Here is a 20,407-nt window from a genome sequence, read left to right on the forward strand (position 1 = left end):
CACCCGGGTCTCAAACTGCTGAACTACCGACCTTCCACAGCCTGCAGTTCAGCGTCTTAACCACTTGAGCCACTGCAGCTCCATAGGAGCAGCTTACCACCATTGAAATCAGACATGGTCTTTGGTCTAAGCCAGCATGGTATGTTTTGTTACAGCATGTTTCAGATGAAGTAATATGTATTGACAGAAGTGTGGATCCTCAAAATGTGTTTCAGAATAGCATTCATACCCTTTACATCGGCACCAGTGAGTTTACAAGAGCTAAGCTGTTCATGTCATGCTGATTTCTTACCTGTTCCTATGCTAATAAATTTCTCATATGAATTCTTGGGGAATCTCAAGAGCTATTTAGTTTTACACACATTGTTCTAATGGGGGCATTTCAAAGCCTGAATGAAGAAAAACAATACTGGAGACGTTGGAGAAACAGCTGATTCAGAAGAGCAGTTCAAGTACAAAAGTGCTACATCTAAACTTTTTAAAAAGCAGGTTAAGAAAATAATTTGAACTAAGCAGTGGATCCTGCTTGCTAGGGTGTTAAGCAAATTAGATAATTAACTTACTGAACCAGTCTGCGAGAAAAACAAACATAGCACTAATATCCTAGACAGGGCAGAATAGCAATTCTTAAAATTACATCTCGTGAAATGCCTCATAGACGCTACACCCTAAAGGCTATAACTTTATTAATTCTTCATTGGTCTCATGGCTGTAAGTCAGAACACTGGATGGGAAAGGACAAGCAGAAAGATGGAGCAAGTCATGGTTGCTCAATGTTCCCTCTAAGCTGTGGGGTCTTGTGAGCAAAAATTCTACTTTGTGAGCTACTGGCATTAAAGTTGTGAGCAAGCAATATGGCTACTGCATAAATTAGCTTGCTCTGGAGCCATCCTTCCTGAGCTAAGACAAAAAATGTGTGAGCCGGAGTCTGAAAATTTGTGAGCTAGCTCACACTAACTCAGCTTAGAGGGAACACTGGTTGCAATCACCTCTAGTTCTGCATTCTTAAATTCCATGTAGTGTTCATAACTGGGTGCAGGATTACAACCCTTGTCCTGACTTTATGGTATTAGGAGAATACATTTGGAGAATAATCTAGATATACAACGTGTGTGTATTTTAAAAAGTATCCCATTTTATTGGCACAAACTCTCATCCTGGCTTGTGAAATCATTAAATCTTAATACAAACTGATGGATACATAAAATACAATCTAAGAAGAAAAGTGTACACATACAAATGACGAGCCAGATGTCAGGAATAAAACCAAGCCCAATACCAACACAGACATCAACACAGTAACAAAAATTAAATCAACCCAGCAGCCAACATTAAATTTAACCCAAATGCTTGACAGAAAGTTCTTAGTGTCTTCGCAAAAGCTAAAAGAGAGAGCACCAATAATACTCATGGGAGAAAGCATGCCACAATTCCTAGACACCACCCAAAAGGCCCAATCATATTTTGCTGTCCACTAAGATGGTGGCTCAAGTGGTTAAGATGCTGAACTGCAGGCTGTGGAAGGTCAGTAGTTCAGCAGTTCGAAACCCAAGTTGCCGCATGACGGAGTGAGCTCCCGTCTCTAGTTCCAGCTCCTGCCAACCTAGCAGTTCGAAAGCAAGCAATTGCAAGTAGATAAATAGGTACCACTTCAGTGGGAAGGTAACAGTGTTCTGTGCGCCTTGGTGTTTAGTCATGCCGGCCACATGACCACGGAAACGTCTTCGGACAGTGCTGGCTCTTCGGCTTTGAAACGGAGAAGAGCACTGCAACCCTAGAGTCAGACTCGACTGGCTTTCGAGCAAGGGAACCTTTACCTTTACCTAAGATGGTTTCTTCATGGCTGGTGCAGCTGCTGATACAGCAGAGCAGCAACAGGACTTCCACATGGTAGGTTTCCCCACAGTTTCCCTGTCTCAGGCCCCCAGCAGTGGCTACTGGTCCTTTTTCATTTTTTTTAAAAAATTGGAATTTAATGTTACTATATTGATATACCGTTATAAAGGACAGGCTTTTTCCAAGTTCTCAGTTTCCATTTTTCTTAAAGTAAATCTTTAGCTCTTTCTACTCCTGAAATACGCCTTTCACCTTCCAAAATGGATGGGGTTAGAGATTTACCTGTTTTCTTAATGAAATCTTGGAATTCAGAGAATTTGTTACACATATTGTTATAATATAACAATAGGCAATCAATATAGAAATAGGTAATGGCCAATTTAAAAGGGGAGGGTGGAGATGACCATTGTAGGGACAGGCTCAGGGAAAATAGATGCCATATGGGTGGGGAAATATGAATTTTCCCTTCCACTTGGCAGCCATCCAGACTTTACAGTGATGCTTCCTAAAATTGTGCTGCAGTTTGAGGAAGTCTGGAGAAAAGCTGAGGAAACCATAGGAGGTACATGAATACACCACTCCCGCTTACCAAAAGTATTAAGTCCAGGGCAAGTAACCCATCTGGAAATGGCCCATATATGCTCTCATGTGCCAACAATGCCTTTCTGCTCTGTACATAGGACAAACCAGCCAACCTCTGTGCAAAAGAATAAATGGACACAAATCTGACATAAAAAATGGCAATATCCAGAAACCAGTGGGAGAACACTTCAGTCTACCAGGACATTCCATCAAGGACTTAAAGGTCACCATAGTTCAACAGAAACATTTCAAAACAAAAATCCAATGGGAAGCTGCTGAATTGAAATTTATATGTAAATTTGACTCAGTCAGACTTGGATTGAATAGAGACTTTGGATGGTTATCTCATTACCAGAAGTAACTGCCTTTCAGGTATTCCATTCAGATTAATCAATAGAAGGAAGGGGTCACACCCAGCCTCGATTGCGCATTCAACCTTTTTCGTGACTGCTTTGCATTTACATGGCACTTTCTTGCATCCTCTCCCCCCTCCCCTTACCACCTATATATCTCTGGCCAGTTTCTTCATACCCTCCATGCATCTGACGAAGAGAACTGTTTTTCTCGAAAGTTTATGCTATTGTTAAAGGTGCTACTGGGCTTTTTACTATTTTATATATCTAATGACAGATTCATACAAAACAAGTTAATTCAGTTACATTTCAAGGTACTTAACCCTTACAATTTGTTTTGAGCTGTCAGTGGATTGTGATGGACTGCACCCTATGTCTTCAGATGTTACACACACCAAAATGTGGAAAGTTCTTTGTTATGGATTAGTGATACTTCTAGGACAGATCAGAATAACGTCATGGGGCCAGCACTCATCCAGAAAAAAATCCTACAGTCATGAACTTGGGATCCCACTATCGGGATCCCAATGGGGCACCGCTGGTGCCAGCACCAAGGGTCAGGAGTTCGGGAGTGCTCCTGTATGCCTCCTTAGCAATGGAGGCCCAGCCACTGCCAAGGCAGCCTTTTACCACCTTTGGCTGATCAGGCAGCTGGTTCCCTTCCTCGAACACAATGATCTGGCTTCAATGATCCACGCAATGGTCACCTTGAGGTTGGACTACTGCAATGCTGTCTACATGGGGCTGCCCTTGGTGCAACTCTGGAAGCTGCAGCTGGTGCAAAATGCGGCAGCCAGACTGCTGATGGGGCTCCCCATACGGTAGCACATCCGGCCTGTGCTAAAGTCATTGCACTGGCTGCCGATAGCATACCAGATTCGCTTCAAGGTGCTGGTTTCGACCTTTAAAGCCCTTTATGGTCAGGGACCTGCCTACCTGAGGGACTGCCTTTCCCCACACGTTCCCCAGAGAGCACTGCAATCAGGTTCACAAAACCGCTTGGTCCTCCCTGGGCCGAAAGACGCCAGGCTGACATTGACAAGGACCAGGGCATTCTCTTTGGCAGCTCCGACCTATTGGAATGAGCTCCCTGGTGAGATCAGGGCCCTGTGGGACCTCTCACATTTCTGCAGGGCCATGAAAATGGAGCTTTTCCAGCGGGCATTCCAATAAAAGTGGCACCTTACCAGCCATGCCCTGTGTCGACCTAGAGTTAGAGTTACCTAGAGTGGTAGCACTGCTGAATGTATTCTTAAATACATTTTATGATATCGCACTGCCATCGTTATATCAACAGTTTTAAATTGTTTATTATGGATTTTTACACTGAGATGTATATTTTTTTAATTGGTTTTATGTAAGCCGCCCTGAGCCTGCCTTGGCGGGGCGGGCGGGGTAAAAGTTAAATTAATAAATAAGTAAATAAACTCACATGGTTCCTCAATTCTCACTTGAAGAATTCTCAGATGTCAGCCCTTATCTGTCCATTCTTTGTTTTAAATGTGTTAAATAGATCCAGGTGGTCAGCTGTGTTGGTCTGAAGTGGTAGAACAAATTTAGAGTCCAATGGCACCTTTAAGACCAACAGAGTTTTATTCAAGGTATGAGTTTTCGTGTGCACGCACACTTTTTCACTGGACTCTAAATTTGTTTTAATATGTAAAATGTTTAAGTATCTTTTTTGTAGAACTGCTGTAGTCAGATGCACATATGAAGTCATAAGTTCTGCTTTGGCAATACAAAATATCCTTCCCCTACCAGTGGGTCAATACTACCTTCCCTACTTTAAGAGGTGGCTCAAGTGGTTAAGATGCTGAACTGCAGACTGGAAGATCGGTAGTTCAGCAGTTTGAGAGCCGAGTGCCGCGTGATGGAGTGAGCTCCCGTCTCTAGCCCCAGCTCCTGCCAACCTCGCAGTTTGAAAGCAAGAAATTGCAAGTAGATAAATAGGTACCACTTCGGTGGGAAGGTAACAGCATTCTATGTGCCTTGGTGTTTAGTCATGCCAGCCACATGACCACGGAAACGTCTTTGGACAACACTGGCTCTTCAGATTTGACTGGCTTTTGAGCAAGGGAAACCTTTTCCTTTATATACTTTTTTTGAAGAAAAAGAACAGTTCCAGGAATGGCTGTCTGAGTGACTGCTAGCCGTAATGTTGAGTGCATTGGCATGTATCCTAACACACAATGCCTCCAACAAACAGCAGAGGCACAGTGATTTCCGCTGATTTCTCCCTCCTACAGCAGATTTTGCCCCCATGATGTCCTTGAGAATCTGAGGACCCCCCAGAACGAAATTTCAAGAGTGTGGGGAGGACTCAATGGGCTGCAGCAACAGAACAGAGCGGGGAAAGCCCCGCTCAGCAATGCCCCTGATAATTTTGGTCATCCACTTTCGTTGGCTGTTTACCCAGTGAACCACACCTTACAAAATGTGCAAGAGATGTTCTTTGAAAATATTGCCCATTCTCCCTGGAATGCAAAGCCACGGTGATGGGACTGTTTTTGTGAACCTTCATAAGAATATTTTCACAGTAAAAGCATGGTGTGCCAATCCATTATATGTTTATTGGGAGAAATGCAAATAAGCAGAAACTTTGTTTATTTCTGAGCACAGTCATGTTTTCCATTTATATTTTGAGTTTCCTGTTTGTGCATTCCCATCAGAAAGGTCTCATGTTCATCCAATGTGCAGAAGCGTAGGGGAACTGTAATCTTCCCTAAAATGTTTTTTGGCCAGAAATTGTCCCTAATTTATATGATACATTATCCCTGCCATGTTCTAAAGCTTCCTGCTGGTCTATGTGCCTAATTTATGCAAATTACAAGCATATACAAATCCCATTTTTTTGCATTGTGAATAGACTCCTTGACCTTGGGGGGGGGGGCTTTTCTTCCTGTTGGTTTCGCTCAGTGAAAGCAGAATGGTAACCTTCCTGGCACCTCTTTTAGCAACATCTCCCTAATCCTTAGGTAGCACGTAAATCCTTTTTCTTTCTTTGAAAATGTTTTCCACATTACGTCCTGCATGCAGAACTGTATTTCAAAGTGTCATTTTAATCCTTTTTATCTGAGCGATAACCTCGAATATTGCTCCCGTTTTAGGTATTCTGGTCACATTTCGCTGTACTGCACTGAAAACCCCCATAGAGAAACGAATGCTTTAGGCAAAACGAACTCTGAACTTTTGTGACATCAAAATGTATGTGAGTATATTGAATTCAGCTCCCATGGCTTAACCTAAATTCATTAGAAACACATTTACATTATAAAGTTTGCACCAGTGCACTTGGCAAATAAAAGTTTGGTTGTAAAAGTTGAGCAATGCATTTAAGCCATGTGCTCAGAACGGTAGAAGTTCAAAGGCGATTTAAAAATATTTCTATCCAGGCCAAGAAAGCAGTTGGAGCAAAGTTGACAACAAATTTCTAAAATTATAAACACTGTGTAATTGCTTATCCACAAGCTATTAACGGATTTGGCATCAGGCAGTACGGAAGTTGTCTTGATTTGACACATTTGAGTACTTACAGGTCATGATGACACCATAAAAGTTAATGTGCAGATTCCTTTTTAAATACCATTAGTACGCTGGGGAAGTAGTGCCTGCAATGAAATCGTCTTTAAATTTAAAAAGCGATATTAAAATGAGTTTAAATGGCCCTTTTAAAGATATTCTAACATTGCAGGAAATGAGATTATTCCTGATTACCAGAAAATGAGAATTGGACAAACAGAAGTAGAGAAGAACAATCAGCACACTACTTTGGTGGGTTTTGTTCTGTCTATTGCTCTTTGGGGGGAACTGGGAATCAAGGGCCAGGGTCACTGAAAAGGGGGCTGTGTGTGGGGTCAGGACTGGCACAAGGGACTGGAGGGGAGGCACCGTAAGTAGCAGGGACCAAGAACAAAGTTGTTGTTGTTCAGTCGCACAGTCGAGTCCGACTCTTCGCGACCCCATGGACCAGATCACGCCAGGCCTTCCTGTCTTCCGCCGTCCTCTGAAGTTTGCTCAATTTCATGTTCGTTGCATCTATGACACTGTCTAACCATTTCATCCTTTGCCTGTGTTGCAAAAGAGTATCTCTCATGTCAAGACCAGTACAGACTCCTTTAGCAATTTGGGGGAAAAAAACCACTAATTTATTTGTACATCAGTTCTTGTGGGCAAGAGCCCATTTCATCAGATGTTTAATATGTCATTGTTTTCTATTTTCTATAGCTTTCAAAGATAAATAGGCATCTGAAGTTACACTGAGAAGAATTTTAATATATCATTGTTTTTGGTTGTGCACATGACAGTTTCTTCCCATATCAAACTGTCAGGGGAATTGATGAGGCTACAGAAGTGACTTCCGTTAAGAAGATTCACATTTTTTATGAAGAAAGTATCAGGTCATTTTGACTGAATACACACACACACACACACACACACAAAGAGCCTGTGGGAGAAGCATTGTGCTTAGCAGAGAAGGAGGTTGTACATTGGAAAGCTGGTAGAGAATAGACTACAGGAAGTGAAAGAGAGGTAGGTAGTTTAGGAAAGGTAGGAGATGGTAGCCAGGGAGGGCAATGATGTGGGCCATCAGCCATCAGTGATGGTATAGCATCACTTCTAGGAAAGCCTCTCCAGGAATTGTTGGTGTGGCAAATAAGGTAGGTTCTGCCTCTCCCTAAGTACAGCCAATGAGAGCTGGCAGAATGTTGTGGGGAGAGATGGAAAATAGCAGTTAAGAACAGTAGTTGGGAGTTGACAGCTAGGGAGATGGGAGGGAAAAGAAGGATGTCTGACTGAGTGGAACTGTGCAGAAGAGCTGCTTAGAGCCCGTTGAAAATAGTCATCTTGTACCTAAAGAATCCAAGCTGCAGGAATAGAACCTCAGTTCAAAAGTTCAATGGAAGTGAAATCTTGTTACTTATACCTTACTTTCCTCAGTGTTATGTTAATAAATAAAAGTGAACTTCTTGTTTTGTTTAACCCTATGGGCTGTGTGTCTAAGGGAAAGAAACACACACACTATTTAATATCTTGGTCTCTATATATTAGGGATATAAATGGTAACAGTATGTGAATGGAACAGTGTTTGAACCCAACCCCAATAACTCTGTGTGAATGAGTGATTGTTTTGAAAGGGGGCTGGGCTATCCTATCTGCTGTGAGTGAGAGAGGACTTGAGAGGGGAAATGATCAAGGCTGTCTTTATTTTTTAAAAGAAACAAGAAGGGTGCCGTCTTGACCTAGATGTGACCTATAACCTGAGAGAGATGTTTTATCGTGTTTTAATGTTTAATGTTTTAAACTGAAATTGTATTTATTCTAATGATGTTACCTGACCTGAGCCTGCCCGCGGGATGGGCGGGATATAAATGCAAATAATAAATAAATAAATAAGAAGGTGGTAGGCACTCTGTGTGAGTGGGAAAGGGGCATCCTGGTTGGAAACTCTATGGTAAAACCTTTCAGCAATTCCTAGAGAAGACTGAGGCTGCAATCATACACACAATTAGACCCGCCATCCAATCAGTTGTTCCGTATCCGGTTCTAACTGTCGCTTCTTGGCCCTTATACAGGTTTCTCAAGAGACATGTGAGGTGGTCTGGTACTCCCATCTCTTTAAGGACCTGCCATAGTTTGTTGTGATCCACACAGTCAAAGGCTTTAGCATAGTCAATGAAGCAGAAGTAGATATTTTTCTGGTACTCTCTTGCTTTCTCCATAATCCAGCGAATGTTGGCAATATGATCTCTCGTTCCTCTACCTCTTCGAAACCCAGCTTGTACTTCTGGTAGTTCTCTATCCACGTACTGTTGAAGCCTAGCTTGTAGGATCTTGAGCATGACCTTGCTAGCGTGTGATATGAGTGCAATTGTGCGATAGTTTGAACATTCCTTGGCATTGCCCTTCTTTGGGATTGGAATGTATACTGATCTTTTCCAATCCTGTGGCCACTGTTGCGTTTTCCAAATTTGCTGGCAAATGGAGTGCAGAACTTTAACAGCATCCTCTTCTAAGACTTTGAATAGCTCAGCTGGGATACCATCACCTCCACTAGCTTTGTTGTTAGTAATGCTTTCTAAGGCCCATTTAACTTCACATTCCAGGATGTCTGGCTCGAGGTCAGTGATTATACCGTCGTGGTTGTCAAGGACATCGAGGTCTTTCTTGTATAGTTCTTCTGTGTATTCTTGCCATCTTTTCCTAATCTCTTCTGCTTCTGTTAGGTCCCTACCGTTTTTGTCCTTTATCATGGCCAGCTTTGCATGGAACGCTCCCTTGATTTCTCCAATTTTCTTGAAGAGATCTCTAGTCCTTCCCATTCTATTGTTTTCTTCTATTACTTTGCACTGTTCATTCAGGAAGGCCTCCTTATCTCTCCTTGCTGTTCTCTGGAAATCTGCGTTCAGTTGGGTAAATCTTTCCTTTTCGCCTTTGCCTTTCGCTTTCCTTCTTTCCTCTGCTATTTGTAAAGCCTCATCAGAAAGCCATTTTGCTTTCTTGCATTTCTTTTTCTTTGGTATGGTGGTGATTGCTGCCTCCTGTACGATGTCACGAACCTCTGTCCATAGTTCTTCAGGCACTCTATCTATCAAATCCAGACCCTTGAATCTATTCTTCACCTCTACTGTATATTCATCAGGGATGCGATCTAGGTCAAACCTGAATGGCCTCGTGGTTTTCCCAATTTTCTTCAGTTTAAGTCTGAATTTTGCAATGAGTAGCTCATGATCTGAACCACAGTCAGCTCCAGGTCTTGTTTTTACTGACTGAATAGAGCTTCTCCATCTTTGACTGCAAATTATATAGTCAATCTGATTTCGGTGTTGCCCATCTGGTGATGTCCATGTGTAGAGTCGCCTCTTAGGTTGTTGGAAAAGGGTGTTCGCTATGACCAGTGTGTTCTCTTGACAAAACTCTGTTAACCTTTGCCCTGCTTCATTTTGCTTTCCAAGGCCAAACTTGTCTGTTATTCCAGTTACCTTTTGACTTCCTACTTTAGCATTCCAGTCCCCTATGATGATGAGGACATCATTTTTTGGTGTTAGTTCTAGGAGGTGTTGTAGGTCTTCATAGAACCGGTCCACTTCTGCCTCTTCTGCATCAGTGGTTGGGGCATCAACTTGGATTACTGTGATGCTGAATGGTTTGCATTGGAATCGGACTGCAATCATTCTGTCATTTTTGAGATTGTATCCCAGTACTGACTTTTGCACTCTCTTGTTGACTATAAAGGCCACACCATTTTTTCTACGAGATTCCTGGCCACAGTAGTAGATATAATGGTCTTCTGAGTTAAATTCGCCCATTCCTGTCCACTTTAGTTCACTGATTCCTAGGATATCGATGTTCAGTCTTGCCATCTCATTTTTGACCACGTCAAGCTTACCTTGATTCATAGATCTTACATTCCAGGTTCCTATGCAGTATTGTTCTTTGCAGCATCGGACTTTCCTTTCACCATCAGACACATCCACAACTGAGCGTCCTTTCGGCTTTGGCCCAGCCGCTTCACTCTTTCTGGGGTTACTTGTACTTGCCCTCTGCTCTTCCCCAGTAGCATATTGGACACCTTCTGACCTGAGGGGCTCATCTTCTGGCGTCATATCTTTTAACCTTTTGATACTGTCCATGGGGTTTTCTTGGCAAAAATACTGGAGTGGGTTGCCATTTCCTTCTCCAGTGGATCACACATGGTCTGAGTTCTCTGCTATGGCCTGTCCGTCTTGGGTGGCCATCCATGGCATAGCCCACAGCCTCATTAAACCATGCAAGCCCCCTCGCCACGTCAAGGCAGTGATCCATGAGGGAGAAGAACAACGTAGCAGCTGATAAAAATGGGGATACAATAGTGTAAATGAGAAGTGGCCTGTCCATGAGCTGTAGAAAGGGTCTGGTGAGATAAGTAGTTAACAAGAACTAGCAAGCAATGCCTAGGACTCAAATGAGGGACTTTGTGGCTTGAAGCTATCTAGCCTAATGAGTGGGACAGTGTGTATTCCGACCTCTCTTTGGCCTCAGAGGGGAATAGGATTGTGTACTGTCAGCACCTGTGACTGGCAGGCAGTATGAAGCTTCTGGATTGGCCAAGACCAGTGGGAACTCTGACTTTCACAGCTCTGGGCTAGAGAACACATCCTACAGACCTGGATTGTGGTACTGTCATCTATATCCCTGCACTGTATCTAGATATTGATGTTTATTAGCTCCTTTCAAGTCTCTGAGAAGCTCAGGAGGAAAGGTTTCAAGTGATTGCCTGTCTTTTCTTCCCCCTACACTCTGTTTCAATAGAGTTGCCACCTCTGGCATGGGAAATCTGGAGATTTGGGGGTGGAGCCTGAGGAGGGTGGGGTTTGGGAAGGAACTTCAGTGGGGTATAATGCCATCGAGTCCACCTTCCAAAGTGGCTATTTTTCATAGGTGAACTGATCTCTGTCTCCTGGAGATCAGTTGTAATAGTAGGGGATCTCCAGCCACTATCTGGAGGTTGGCAACTCTATGTTTCAAGGCCATTTTGTTTCTCGTCCTTTTTCAAAATCTTTATCTGATGCAAGAACTATATGAAGACTTTATGTCTCAAAAACTGAAAGAACAAGATACCACTCCTGGATTCACCTGTGAAATGTAGCATTCCCTCAGTAATCAGGATCCTCTCGTTGGTTAGTAGGTTTCAAAGAGATCAGCTGGATTCTTTCTTAAAAGCAATTAGGGATGTTGAGAGAGCTTTGCAGCAAACATGTTCAGCAGCCAAATATGCTTTTCTTCCCCTCAGCTGGGATCTCGCATCAGACAAGTATTGGATCAACTCAGCTTTCCTCCACTGAGTTCAGTATCCAGCTCGAGCACCATGTCGAACAGCTTTGCAGCTGTTTAGCAGTTGTGTTTAATGTCTTTTGCCTTTAGGATGATTTTGCACCTGTGTAGTAGACAAAATTGATTTCCTTCCAGGATCATGGATGGTTGGGTCAGGTAATTAAACAACACCCATGAGGTATAAAACTATAATTCCAGTGGGGTTGTGCAAAAATCTGTGTGAACAAACATGAAGCTGCCTTATGCTGAATCAGACCGTTGGTCCATCAAGGGTAGAATTGTCAACTCAGACTGTCAGCAGCCCTCCAAGGTCTCAGGCAGAAGAAGTCTTTCACATCACACACGACCTGATCTTTTTAACTGAAAATGCTATAAACTGAATCTGGGACCTGATGCGCTACCATTGAGCTGCAGTCCTTCTATGTGTAAACTGCTGAGAATGTGTTCACTGTCATTGTTCATTCTTCATTTAAACAATGCAACAAGGAGGTTGCAACGAGGGTGTGTGTAATGCGCACTGTGCAAGACAGTGTCTGCATGTGCAGAAAACAACAGGCTTGACCTGCTCATGAACTACCCAAACGTCCCACGAAACAATTGCCCCTGTCCATGACAGGCAATGGGGGCGTGAGCTGAATGAGCAGGTGCCTGGACACCCCTAGCAACAATATCTTGAATTGAGCCAGTATTCCTTACTGTTATTGGCTGGGGTGATGACCCCAGGCAGGCTATCAGTCAAACTATTCATCTGCCTGGAAGGCTGGGGAGAGGAGGAGGAAAGTAGTTAATGGACTAAACGTTGATTAAATTGACAGATCAGTTACAATAAAATCAGGTCCCTTTTCAAGTCAATGAAGTGATGGGTAAGTCCAAAGTACTAATATTAGTCGTGAGGTTACCTTTTCACTGCTCTTTGGCATTACTAGTATAAAAGCCCTCTTTCAAAACCTGAATAATGCATGGAGGAGGATGCCCGGCTGCTCGCCTCTTTTTCAACCCATATGCAACAGAAACGTGGAACCTTCAGGTCTCATCGCTGTATATCTCTGTAGACACAAATGGGATCTGTAACTCATGATCTTCTATCTCCTGGAAACAAGAGTGGCATGTAGAAAAACTGATATCAACCAAAGGATAGACAGGGCTTTTCTCTCTGCCTTCAATATATCCTGTGAGACAAAGTGAATGTAGAAAGGCCTTCATGCCTGGTGGCCACCTCCAGACACAGGCATCTATGATAGATAGCAGCAGCTTCTGGGGCGGGGTAGAAAGAATATCCCATGCTCTACCACTGGGCACAGCTGAAGTTGGAAGGAAAGGCACGGCCCTTACTGGTACACATTAGGAGTAGTTATAGCGCTGCTAGCTAACCCCATCTTGGAAGCTAAGCAGGGTTGGCCCTGGTTAGTACTTAGATGGGAGACCACCAAGGATGTCCAGGGTCACTACACAGAGGCAGGCAATGGCAAACCACCTCTGTTTATCTCTTCCTTTGAAAACCCTATGGGGTTGCCATCAGTGATCCCTCTAAACTGAATTAGTGTGAGCCAGCTCACAGTTTTTTCGCCTCCGGCTCACACATTTTTGTCTTAGCTTAGGAAGGATGGCCCCAGAGCAAACCAATTTCTGCAGTAGCCAAATTGCTTGCTCAAAGCTTTAATGCCAGCAGCTCACAATTTTTGCTCACAAGACTCCACCGCTTAGAGGGAGCATTGGTTGCCATTCGTCAGCAGTGACTTGATGGCACTTTCCCCCATAGAGCCGCTATAACCAGGGCCACAGTGTCATGCAGGTACTCAGCTTCCAAGTGAGTAGTACAGGCAAGCCTGAGCACAGGATGACAATGTCACATGCTGGCACTGGCTCCCACTAGCTGACACTGATAGATGGGATAAAAAGAAGAAAGGCGATCCTCATAGGAAAGGAGTGGTCACTGTTGTGTTTGCAAAAATAAAATAGAGCGTGACAGGCAGAGATTGATAAAGGGCAAAGATGAGAAGAAGCAAAGCGGTAGAGGAGGATACGGACAATACAGAACGACAGGGGCATAATAAAATGGATGTAGAAGGTAGACAAATAGAGGCTGGGGGGGATTGCAGAGGAACCCCCCCCCCAAAAAAAAGATTATGCCATGGGAACATTGGTTTATACATCTCGCAGAGTACTATCATATTAAATCACTGCATGTTGTCACAGATGTTCTTTATTCTGCTTCACCTCCTGCTTTAGCTATCAATCCCATTCCTATCTCCTAGGACAGGCCAATTTCTTTGAGCTTAATACTAAAATTATTACTTGAAAATTCCGACGCTGTATGCTTCATCGCGGCTTAGCCACTGTTATCTGTGTTAAAATCGCTACGTATTAATGGCCACTGTGTTCAAGCACTTTAAAAACAACCACTGGAAAAATAAACATGCAAGCTGCTGTCAGTTCATGAATGGATCTCCTAATGTTTCTGTTTCTCTTAAAAGCAACCCTCAGGTACGGGAAGAGATGGGGCCCTGGCCCCAGTGCGAAGTGAATTGCTCCTTTCTGGTAACATTTTCTCAATTGAAGGCACCCCCCATAAGGCAGAGATCTAATTATAGGAGGCTGAGGGTTCCAGCCTATTTTCATTCCCACTGCTAGTCATGGGCCACCTTAGCTACTGTTTCAGAGGATTCCAGATGGTCAGGATTTGGTCTACACTTGGATCTCTCCACCATGTCAAGTGGGCACGGCCCCCATAGACCCCTGTCCAAAGCTCTCCACCAACTTGCTCTATGTCTATGTGCCTGGCTGAGGACACTCTGGTCTCCAGCTCTACATTGCTTTTTCATTATATCCCAGATCCACCCATGTTATTATGACCCCAGATTGGAACTCTAAAGAGAGATCTCTTTATGGCCAGCTACTTGTCTGCCTGCCTGCCTGCCTACCTACCTGCCCTACCCTCTCACTTGGACTGGTGAGATGCATCTTCTTGTCATTTAGAATTTCTTGGCGCACTGGAAGAATCTTGCTTCAGGGTCAACTGCATACATTGTCTGACGGATCTTTCCAGCTACGTGGAAAGTGCATCACAAACTGCTTTAAAACTTTGCTTATACGTGTGGCACTGTCAGTCCTGTCTCCAAATTGTCCTCAATGTGAGCTGTACATATTCTTGAACACCAACCAGAAAATGAGGAGAGGGTTAGAATGAATCCAGCTCAAATGGCCATCAGGATCTCACAGTGAGGGACTGGATTCTGTCTATTTGATCTAGAGGCTCTACTTTAGGAGGGGCAGAACCTCTAGCTCAAATAGAAATGTTAGACCTAGCTGGTCTCTAGAGCAGCGAGTATAGTTTTAAAAGGCCAGAGGGGGTGTATGAAAATTGGGGTATATCTTTTGGGTTTTAAAGGATTCTTTTGAACACTCTTTGAAGGTACGTGGGGGGCAAGCTGGGTTCTGTGCATGACTCACCCTGACTCGGGTGACTCGGTCCATGAAGACTGAGATCTTTTCTAGCATCATTTTGGACTCCCAGTACACCCCTGGAGGCAGCCAACTCCTGCTTCCAGTTCTTGCAGATTTCACCATTCATGGTGATACCTGATGCCAGGAAGCAGTCCCACAAATGGCAAGGGTCTACAGTTCATCCAGCAGAAGTCAGGGGTGTTGGAACATGGGACAGGGGTACAATGGTAAAACCATAGTTTCTGGCAACTCCTATAGAGGACTGATCATTTCTAGTTTTCCAGAGGTTTCCCCCCCCCCAATATTTTCCTCCTACCAGTCACAGAGTGGTGATGGGAAACAGGAAATGGAGACAAGGGATCCCCTGTCCTTGGCCGGAAACTGGCAGCCCTGTTGTGCTGGCATTAAAAATTAGTCCTTGAAGAAGGGTACAGGAAATATACTAGCTCATATGAAACCAGAATTTCTATGAATATGTACTGCTTCATATTTTCTTGAATTCTCATTGTTTGATTCCTCAGTGCTCAGCCCAAAGTGTGAACCTTCTCTATGAAGTACTGTTTTTGAGTCATCATCAGACATCATAATACTTCTTGTTTGGTGATTAGTATTTAATGGCTCATGCACACCAGGAAGGTGTGAACTGATCTTGTATGTTAGGATTGCATAGTGGGGGAAGGGCTGGCAAGTATGGATTCAAGTTCCGGAGCTCCCTTCCCCTTTCTCTTCTCCTTGAAGGTTCTCTGCTGAGCCATGTTACCAAATGATGAGGTACAGCCTACCCCTGGAAACCCTATCTATGGAGCTCCCATTAGTGTTGTAATTACAGGGCGCCTGCTGGGTATACCACAGGCCTCCGTACAGCAGAGGGTGCCATGAGTTCATTCCCTCCCTTTGTCGCGTTTGGTGTGTGGGTCTGGACAGGGTGATGTCAGAAATCCAAGCCAGTATTACCATGCATTGCTTGGCTGCTTCTGTATCTGGCCGACATGGCAGTGTCCTTGGCCTGGCACCCTGGGACTGGTGGGTTTGAGCAATGGCACTAGGGTAGCTAACCTCCAGGCGGTGGCTGCAGATCTCCTGGGATCATAACTGGGATCATAACTGATCTCCAGGCAATGGAGATCAGTTCACCTGGAGAAAATGGCCACTTTGGAAGCTGGACTCTATGGCATTATGCCCCAGTGAAGTCCCTCTCTCCCCAAACCCTCCTGTCCTCATTCTTCATCCTCAGAATCCCCAGGGATTTCCCAAGCCAGAGCTCCAGGCAATGGAGATCAGTTCACCTGGAGAAAATGGCCACTTTGGAAGCTGGGATCATAACTGATCTCCAGGCAATGGAGATCAGTTCACCTGGAGAAAATGGCCACTTTGGAAGCTGGACTCTATGGCATTATGCCCCAGTGAAGTCCCTCTCTCCCCAAACCCTCCTGTCCTCATTCTTCATCCTCTGAATTCCCAGGGATTTCCCAAGCCAGAGCTGGCATCCCTACTATGAAATCCACTGCAATTTCTATGCTCTCGGGCAGGGGTCATTTCCTGCAGGAGCGCACAGGAGCGGAGCTCCGGCAGTAAAGAGCCCAGGGGGTGGGCACATGCAACAAGCCCCACCCCCTGCTCCCAGCAGCCCTCAGTCAGAGCAAGAAGCAGCCAGGTAAGTTGCAGAGCCCCCCCTGCCCCCCCAGTCCAAAACAATCCAGTGGCACCTTTAAGACCAAGTTTTATTCAGGTACAAGCTCTCCCTCCTCTGCAAGGACAGATCTGCATGTTCCTCCCACCCCCCTCCCCCCCAAAAAAGCTAGCAATCCAAAACAGTCCAGTGGAGCCTGAGCGGTGGGTGTTGCCTTCTGACACACTTCCGGTGATGTCAGGGGGGGTGGCATATGCAAATAAGTTATGCTAATGAGTTATGCTAATGAGCTCCTGCACCTCTTTGTCTATGAAATGACCCCTGCTCTCAGGTACTTAGAGCTGTGCCTATTTTGCCATTTCTTCCTGTACAGAAGGAACATAGGATACAGACTCGGCATGCCAGCGAAGCACTGGCATCCAGGGCTTGGGATTTAACTGAAAGAGGACATTTGATTTTCACGCTCAAAACTGCAAGCACAGCCCTTGTATGTGTCCATTTGCAGAAGAAGATGACAGCGGCATGGAGTTCATTTAGAAACAAAAAAAAAAAGATTGTTCCACCAGTATCCACCACTTTCTCTTTTTTCCCTCGTCTCATATATGAAATAACCTTTGCGCTTAATGCCACATGAAACAAACATTGCTTTTCAGGCTCTGCAAACTCTGAAGGTCATGAATGCAGTCTACAAATCAGGAAGAATAAAAATCGCCCTACAGTAGAAGTCAAAGATAACTTAATCCTTGACAGTGAATCCCTTGAATTAAATAGGAGGCAGACAAATGACCTCTCTACCTTTTTGCACAACTGTCAAAAAGCAGGCTCTCTTCCACTGACCAAAACCAATCTGACTTGTGGAGAAAGAAGCAACATTTCCTGTGAAAAGAAAACTGAAACCTCTCTTGGTTAACATTTAACAAAAAGGTAAGCATTTGCCTAGCGTATAGGAACCCCTCTTTCTTTCCAGGTGTGCAGTTTTTATTTGCCATCAAGTAATCAATAATGCACCAAGGCCTTTACCCGGACAAAGTGATAATAGAGGAGGGAGTCCAATGAAAATGGGAGCTAGTTGATATTTAAGCAAGCAGTGGGGTTTTCTGAGGAAACAAATCTCACACCTGGTATGGAATAATTTTTCTCAGTAACAACAAACCATATTAATGCTACAGAGTTCCTGCTCTTTTGGGTCCTAGAGATCAAAGTGTTTTGTTTTTTTAAATCCATTGGAATCTACCCAGAAAGATCCTTGCAAGGTTCCCCCCCCCCAACCAAGTTATAAAACAATTTGTGCTGACAAGCCAGGGAAGTCCTGATGAGATTCAGCTGAGCTCCATGCTTTTGTTTCATCCAGATGCTGTAACATCTTTGCTTTATCAGGACATTGCTAAGATAAATACAGAAATAGGGACACGTAGGTAGAGACTTAATTTGATCAAGGTGGATGTTGTTATGAGTAGGCTAGAGAAAGATGGCATCGTTCTTCTTTGCCCCCTTTTTTCCTTTGGAGATACGTACTGGGTAGAGGAGCAACTGTGGCTCAGTGGTAGAGCACCTGCTTTTATTTACTTTATTTATAGTCCGCCTTTCTCATGGAGACTCAAGACAGATTACACAGTGTAAAGCAATGCAATGAACGGTATGGAACATCCAGTAAGCAATTTAATAGGATTAGGCTTGCAGAAATCTATAGGTATTAATTTGACATGTTAAACAATGCAGAAATTACATAGCAGGATCTATCTATCATCTATCTATCAATCAATCATCTATCATCTATCTATCTATCTATCATCACTGCTCATATGGCTATCACCTTAAGCAGAAATGAGGACCACATTTTTTAAAAGACATTACTCAGTATTATTTGATTATTGTGCCTATGAATTTTTCCACTGAGAGTGTGACACGACCATTTGTATGTGATAGTAGCCATGACACCTGGGCTCGCACATTTGGCAATTCTGTATCTTTAAGTAAAGGGGTGACTAAATTAGCCCTCCACTCACTGAATATAAGGCACTCCATAATCATATGTTTGATGGTTTTGATCTTATCATATGGGTAATACATACAGCAACAGATAGTGCATACTATTAATTATGGATGACCTAAAACCCATGCTGGACAGTGACACCTCCCTGACACAGGCACTGGGGGCTGACCTTTTCTTGCTTACAGATAGCCTGCTAACCAAAAAAAACCCTTCTCACCTGCAATGATAAACTACTTAAAAGTCACATGGACTCTGGTACCAAGGCCTGCAGCAAACCAAGATGCCAACTTTGCTCTCATATAGCTCCTAGCAACATCATCAGTGCACCCAGCAACATCAGCCATACCATCTCAGGTTCATATTCCTGCTCATCCTCTAATGTGATTTATGCCATCATGTGTCAGCAGTGCCCTTCCACCCTCTACGTTGGACAAACAGACCAGTCCCTTCCACAAAGAATTAATGGACATAATTCTGACATCAGAAACCATAACATTCAAAGACCAGTGGGGGGACAATTTAGCAGTTATCGTACAAAGGATTTCAAAGGGAGATTAGAAAGAAAGACTGCTGAATTGCTACTGATAATGAAGCTCAAGACAATGCATCCTCCTGGACTAAATTGAGACCTAGGTTTCCTGCCTCATAACTAATGCTGATTTCTCCATACCTATTGCCTCTCTGCATATCACAACTAATCCAATCACACCTGCTATTGTCATTTGCCTGCTAATGTCATTTGGCACCTGAAATCACTCCACTTTCCAATATATAGGACAGCTGGACTCACATTCTAGCTGTATCTGAAGAAAGGAACAGTGACGCATGAAAGCTCATAGCCTACCACAAATTGTATTAGTCTTTAAGGTGCTACTGAGCTTTTACTCTTTTCTACTGCTACATAATTACAGGACTCTCCCCCCATTCCTGGAATAAAACATTTTTTGGTCTTAAACACAGGACTCCCCCCCCAAACCTAGAATAAAATTTATTTATTTATTTATTAGGCTTATATCCTGCCCTTCCACATGGGCTCAGGGTGGCTAACAAAAGGCAATTGCTATACATAACACTAAAACCAGATAAAACAATCAATTACATTTTACATTTAAAATCAGTGCTCACAACAACAAAACGGGAACTCCAATACAATGTTTCAGAGGTTCTACTGTCTCTTCTTGATCGGTCTGCACTCTGTCCGTTCTCCATTCCCAAGGCCAGTTCGTATTGCCAAAGATGGCTGCGCGGTGGTGGTACAGTGATGGTGGCAGCTCCTACTCAAAAGCCTGGCGGAAGAGCTCTGTCTTGCAGGCCCTGCGGAACTGCATAAGGTCCCGCAGGGCCCTGATCTCCTCAGGGAGCTCCTTTCACCAGATAGGAGCCACCACCAAAAAAGCCCTGGCCCTAGTCGCAGCATATTTGACATCTCTAGGGGCTGGAATAGCCAGAAGATGTTTAGCCCCCTACTGTAGTGCCCTTGGGGGAACATATGGGGAAAGGTGGTCCCTTAGGTAAGCTGGACCCTGGCCATATAGGGCTTTATAGGTAAGAACCAGCACTTTGAAGTGGACCCGGTACGTTATTGGCAGCCAATGCAGCGCCTTCAGGACAGGCTGGACGTGGTCTCGCCTAGAGAGACCCATCAACAGCCTGGCTGCCGCATTCTACATCAGCTGCAGCTTCCAGATCTGCGACAAAGGCAGCCCCATGTAGAGAGTGTTGCAGTAGTCCAACCTCGAGGTGACCGTCGCGTGGATC

This window comes from Gekko japonicus, unplaced genomic scaffold, assembly GCF_001447785.1.
Source record: "Gekko japonicus isolate JY-2015 unplaced genomic scaffold, Gekko_japonicus_V1.1 scaffold1330, whole genome shotgun sequence".
Lineage (NCBI taxonomy): Eukaryota > Metazoa > Chordata > Lepidosauria > Squamata > Gekkonidae > Gekko > Gekko japonicus.